Consider the following 6,420-nt stretch of genomic DNA (forward strand, 5'->3'; position numbering starts at 1 on the left):
GGTGAGGCTGGCAGAGGGGAGATGGTGGGTTTTCCTAGACATCAGTGGTATCGCTCACTGCCCACGGCATCCACGACCCAGTCCTCCCCAGGAAAGGTCCTGGACTTCTCATGAGCCTCCTGTCCCCCTCACATTGCACGGGACTGGAGGAGCTGACCCCGGCCATTTTTCCTGGCGGCGATCTATCAAGAGCACACGTGTGATGCAGTTGGGGCCAAGGAGATTCCAGAAAGGGTCTGCTGGAGTTTTCTAGAAAACTTCCTGCTTGCTCCTCTAAGAAAGCTTCCAAAGCCTGATTTTTTTTTCTTCTGAACCCAAGTGGCCTTCAATGCCCAGGAAGAATTACCCTCCTTCAATACCCTCAGGCAGAAGTCCGCTCAGAAGACGACGCCGAGATGGACAGACCCCGGTCCTTGGAGACTTCTCTGGATTGCTGACTCACCTGTTGACTGATGAGAACCAACATAGTCTGTAACTTGATAAGCCAACATCAGTATGAGTTTCTGGTACAGTGTGTGGGGGAGAGCTGTGAGCCCGTTCTTACACGATCTCAAGTTTTCCGTAAGACTGTTCCAAGTTCAAACCATATCGGGGAGATACCAAACACCTGCCGACAGCAAGGAGGCCATAAATGGTTGAATACCGCACCTGAAAGGGAAGTGATTTGTTAACGATTGAAATTGGGTCCCAAGTGCTTCCAAAGATGGTGAAACAACTAAGATTTTCTCCTGAGACAAGTGTTTTCTCCGGCTCTTGGGGTACTGGTATTCTGGGACCTGTTAGCTGAGTTTAAGAAAAAAAAAAATCCCTTTATCCGGCTCCAAGCTGGGATCTGCCTATCTAACTGTGACAAGGTAGAAAAGCGTGACAAGGAATAATTCCGCTTGTGGCCTGTTGCCCTGGATGAAACCAAGACAGACAGGAGGAGACTCAGGAACTACAACCTCCTCCCATCCACTGTTTCTCCAAATGTCTCTTCTCTGTTACATTTCCCCAAAGCATCTCTCCAGCGGGTGGTGTCCCGGAGAGGCCACATCAACCGTTTCCGACCTGGAACTCAGACTCAAAATTCCTTGCTGCCCCTGGAGATATTTTAAGGTTTAATGCTTTTAACCATATTCCTATTTCATATACATTTTCCCAACATTTCCAATAAACGCAAACCACATGGATGGAGTTTTTCTTAAGAGAGGAAGCAAGATTTTGGTGAGAAATTTGTCACACGATGCTTCCTTCCGGGGCGCCCCACCCACGGGCTAGACTCGCTCCCACGGAAAGGGAGTCTGCATTCAGTATAAATGCAAAACGTTCCAGACACTCAGGATTCTCTGTGCTTTGCATGAATAGCGACAGCAGCTTGCAAGTGGGCAGGACTTGGCCGGGCGGCCCCTGTCACAAATCGCCGCCACGCCGCCACGCCGCCACGCTTCCTGAAGTGCCTGTGAAATCTGCCTCTGTCGCTAATTTCACACTCCAGGGACAGAGCTGTGAACAGCTCAGAGCACATAATTCTCGTTTTCATAACAGTTTCCCTAACCCTCAGCCCTCCCCCCTTTATGGCACTTTCTCCACCTTTTAAAAATTTAAAATGTTCAATTCCGTTAAGGTTAAATCTCAGGTTTGTTTTTGCTTAATCATCTCATTACTGCCTTGACTTTGCAAACAGCAGAGATTTTATTTTGTCTTTAGATCTTTTGCGTAGCTTTCTCTCGCTGGGTTGCATTTTTTCAAAAGTGAAATGAATCGTTCGCATATTCCGCATTCATTATTCGCTCTCCTGCAGCTCTCTAAATGATGTAGGTACTTGGATGCTTCTGTGATGAGCATGGAATGCATTTGAAACGCACTGTTAAAATATGCTTTTCATCTCCCTTCAGATCAGAAGATGAGTTTCCTTCTCTGGGTTTCTGCAGACCTGAGAAACAGTCCTCACTGCACAGGAGGCGGGTCCTTTGGGACCCAGGCCAGTGAAGATGGTGAGTTGACTGTAAGAGTTTGGGTAGCTGGATTTATAAACCCAGAAAGGTTTGCAACTGAGGTTAGGGTTTAATTGTTTTGGTTGTTTCTGTTGTGGTCGGACTCAGTCGGGCATTTCTGTCAGCGGATGATTCAAAAATAATATCTACTCAGATCATAAAATATTGTGGAAATCTGGTTCAGCTGTTTCAGAGAAAAAAAATCATGATTTGTTTCTGATATAAATTGGCTGGTTAGGGTTTTTTATTTATTTAGTAAGCTATGGTTCTCATCATAATATTTAAAAACCAGATTGGTTTTACAGTTAATTAGGGAATTAGAGGCATACAAGTCAAATTATTACTCCCAATAAGGGCACCCGGGGGGCGCCTGGGTGGTTCAGTTGAGTTGGTTAAGCGTCCAACTTCAGCTCAAGTCATGATCTCATTGTTTGTGGGTTCAAGCCCTACGTCAGGTTCTGTGCTGACATCTCAGAGCCTGGAGCCTGCTTCTGATCTGTGTCTCCCTCTCTCTCCCTTCCCTGCTCACTCTCTGTCTCTCTCTCTCTAAAATAAACATTTAAAAAAAAAGGTGGGCACCCGGGTGGCTTGATCGGTTAAGTGTCCAACTTCGACTCAGTTCATGATCTGATGGTTCATGGGTTCAAGCCCCACATCAGACTCTGTGCTGGAACCTGTTTCGAATTCTGTGTCTCCCTTCTCTCTCTCTGCCCCTCCCCCACTTGCACTCTGTCTCTCAAAAAGGAATAAACATTAAAAATTTTTTTAATTTTAACTCCCAATAAAAAAACAGATCCTGTCTCTATTTTAAAATTTTATATTTTATTTATTGTGGATTTTTTATTCATTTTCCTTTTTAAAACATTACATTAAGATCATATTTATCTTTTTTACTGAGATTTTGGAGCACCCCCAAAATCTTTGTGCCCAAGACCAGTGCCTGACCTGCCTCAACTTAACTCCAGTCCTGAATTTACTTCAAAATCAAGAAGTGGCAAACCTCAGGGTCCCCAAACAAGGACAGGAGCCCAGGGGTCCCCAACCTTTCCATCAACACAGATGGTGTGAATTGGGGGTCTTCCCCAGAGGAAAGGAAGACTGAAGGTCTGAAGCAGGTCCCAGACTCTCAGCTCTCTTCCGTCTTCCCAGCACCAGGAATGAGTTCCTGCCTCAGCATTCCGGCTGCCGACCTCCCCCTGACATGCCCTCCTTTTTCTTCTCGATGTTCGGTTCTCTTGACCTGAGACGCAACCGGCATCACACCTCTGACATCATTTCAAGTGAGCACAACTGAGTGCTAGAATATTCCCTGAGCAAGCGTTTCCCAGATAAAACCTCCAGGTGCCAGGATCCCCACATCATACTTATGGACACATCAGGGTCCCCATGGGGCCTGGGGAGAAAGGCAAGGATTTCCAGGCAAGACTTACAGACTCGGCTGTGGCCAGGGCAACCATCCCCAGCCCTGCTCTGAGACTGACCTAGAAGTCAGCTTTGTAACTCACAGTGTCCTCAAGCGTCTGCTCTGGCTACACGAATTCACAACCAAGCCTCCCGGATGCTTGGCCTCCAAACGGCCAGATGTTTAGAAATTTGGAATTGGAAATACTTGGGTCGGTGATTTCTTTTCCTCCCCCATTTCTTTCTTTCTTTTCTTTTCTTTTCTTTTCTTTTCTCTTCTCTTCTCTTCTCTTCTCTTCTCTTTTCTTCTCTTCTCTTTTCTTTTCTTTCTTTTTTGCAAGCGATTGAAGCCTGTATGTGTTTGGGACTGGTTATCATCCTGGGAAATGGTGTTTTAATCACCCAATAGACATTATCCTGTTTTCGTAATAACCTCAGTGAACAAACGCCCCCTGGCCCCCCATGGGCACAGGTCTCACCGATGAGGCTGGTACTGTGGCTCATCTGAGCTTTGGCAGAATGTCCTATGACCCTCCTGGGATGCAGGAGGGTGGCAGGTCGTGAGGAGGTGCCCCCTGCCCATCCCCCACCCTCCTCCCTGTCTCCCTGGGAGGCGGTCATGGACAGTTTCTCTCACCAAGCGGGTGAGTTACAGGGCTCTGTCCCGCCCCTCGGGATAGGGCTACAGACTATAACGTGGCTTAGCTACAGTCTGAATTGGTTTCTTGGCAGCAGGGTGTCCCGTCCCTTCCTACAGCCATCAGGTCCCCTTTTATTAGGTGTCACCCTGCATCCTAAAGGTAAAGCTGTCCCCCTGGGGACAAGTATGGAAAACCCAACTCAAACAGGAATATGAAAAAAAAAAAAGTAAGACATGTATTGACCTACATAACCCTTGGTCAGTCTCAGGTAGTGATTGTTCATGAAGGTGATTTTACATACATGCCCCCAAGGCTATTTGGCAACGTCTGGAGACATTTGGGGTTGTCACTGGGGACAGGGTGGCGGGGGTGTGTGCAGCATGCTGTGTAGTGGGTAGAGGCCAAGGATGTTGTTAAAGGTCCTCCAATGTACAGGATGGCCCCCCACAACAAAGAAAGATTTATTCCAAAACTGACAATAGTAGCAAGGTTGAGAAAACCTGCCCCAGGGGTAACGGCTTCAGGCATGGCTGGATCCAGGAGTGCTCGTGATGTCTACAAGGTTCCATTTCTCTCCAGTTCATGGCTGCTTTTGTCTGTATTGACCTCACACACAAATGGGGCCTCTCTGCCCTGTGGCCTGGCTCACAGCCTCACAGAAACAAATCCTAAGAAAAGAGAGATTCTCTCCAGGAAATCAAACCGAGCCTGGCATTGAATTCCATTTGCCATCCAGGAACGACTCGACCTAAGAGGATGTGGGTGAGAGTGGAGAGGGAGAACGTCCTGATTGCCAAGCCCCTGGGTCCCGAGGCCAAATCTAGAACTAGAGGCTGGTGGCTTGAAGAGGGGGGGTTGCTGGCCCCAAATAAAATCAGAGCGCGGCTGCCGGAAGGGAGGAGAAGTGGACGCTGGGTGAACAAAAGTAACAGACGCTCCAACCACACGCTTATGAATGGAAGGGGCGGGAGAACGAGTTTGTAGCATTAAACATATGCTATGGAGAAAGGAGAGGCTGGACTACGAGACGAAATGCAGAAAGGAGTCATCGTGCTTACCAGAAAGTACGTACCACTAAGGGTCTGCAGGCGTTTTCTTTCTTTCTTTCTTTTGACCTGGAAAAGAATTATAAATATGTGTGACATGCGAATGCCTTCTGCACCTTTCAATGACAAATGAACTTGTACGGGAAGATATTTTTGCACAGTCTAACCCTTGACACAAATAAAAAGGGGTGTGGAAATATGGCCCAAAATGCCAGAACTGTAAAACATGGATTTCCCTCTGGGTCCCGTTTCTGCAGAGAGATCAAGTTTTATTTACCTGATTTAAGGATGAAAGTATTGTGTCTAATTCCTTAACAGAGACAAAGCAGGCGTATCTTAGGGTCATCATGATCCGCAGCTCCTTCCAATATCAAGCTCTCTGTGATGGCTCGATCTGCCCACAGTTGGGCACATATGTGTTAATGTGCCTGGTACAGACTTTGATAACAGAGAACAGGTCTGTAGCCAGCAGAGCTGACCCGCTACTGCTGATGGAGATGTAAGGGAGAAGGTTCGTGCTCTTCCTGAAATGAACTGATGGGAAGCTTCTCCTCGTCTCTGGAAGCCTGGGCTGGACACAAAGCCCACTGTCACTGCAGTGATAATTAACAACGACAACACTATTCCCTTCCCCTTCTGGCCCACTTGATGCTTTGCAAAGTCTTTGCACGTCCATCTCCAACCACTCTCATGCCTTATGTCTCACACACATTCATCTCATTTCTGGTCCTTCGATTCTCAAGACCTGTTTCCTCCTCTGGGCCTTTGCACTTGCTGTTCCCTCTGCCCGGCACACTGTTCCCTCAGATCTCCCATGGTAGCCCCTTCCCACCCTTCAGGACTCAGCCTGCGCGCCACCTTCTCATAAAGCCCCTCCCAGATCACCCAAAATTAGACAGTGGCCCCCCTCACCATTCTTTATCCCATCCCCCCCATTCTGTTTCCGTCTGCGTTTTTCAACATCTTGAATTTCCTGTATATTTATTTGTTTTGCTGTCTATTGTCTATGCTCGCAAACTGGAACTTCACGAGAACAGAGGGATCACATCTATCTTGTTCACTGCTGTGCCCTGGAAACTGGATGGGATGTGTGCACAGGTACACAGTCAACGCTTGTTAAAGGAATGAGCAGATCCGCAAGTGGACAATTGCGTTGATAGTTTTCACATGAGGGATGTGTTGCTTTGCGTTTGATTTGATCCATTTTTCTTGTATAACAGGGATCTCCGGGGAAGTGATGGTGCCTCCACTCTATGAAGAACCTTCATGTGCTCACAATGGATGAAAACATACAGAAACACCTCTTCTCTGGCCATTATTCTATACCTTCAGGGATAAATCACTCTACCTCACATG

General features: G+C 47.2%; 1 long non-coding RNA gene across 1 annotated transcript; it reads right to left on the reverse strand.

Moving 5' to 3' along the window:
• Positions 1 to 304: 304 nt before the first annotated feature.
• LOC144233496 (uncharacterized) lies at positions 305 to 5,627 on the reverse strand. Its single transcript, XR_013335686.1, has 3 exons — positions 5,342 to 5,627; positions 5,077 to 5,133; positions 305 to 648 (listed from the first exon to the last, which is right to left on the reverse strand). It is a non-coding gene; the product is annotated as an uncharacterized LOC144233496 (long non-coding RNA).
• Between the last annotated feature and the right edge of the window lie 793 nt (positions 5,628 to 6,420).

The sequence above is a fragment of the Crocuta crocuta genome, unplaced genomic scaffold (genome assembly GCF_008692635.1).
Source record: "Crocuta crocuta isolate KB4526 unplaced genomic scaffold, BGI_CrCroc_1.0 scaffold71, whole genome shotgun sequence".
NCBI lineage: Eukaryota > Metazoa > Chordata > Mammalia > Carnivora > Hyaenidae > Crocuta > Crocuta crocuta.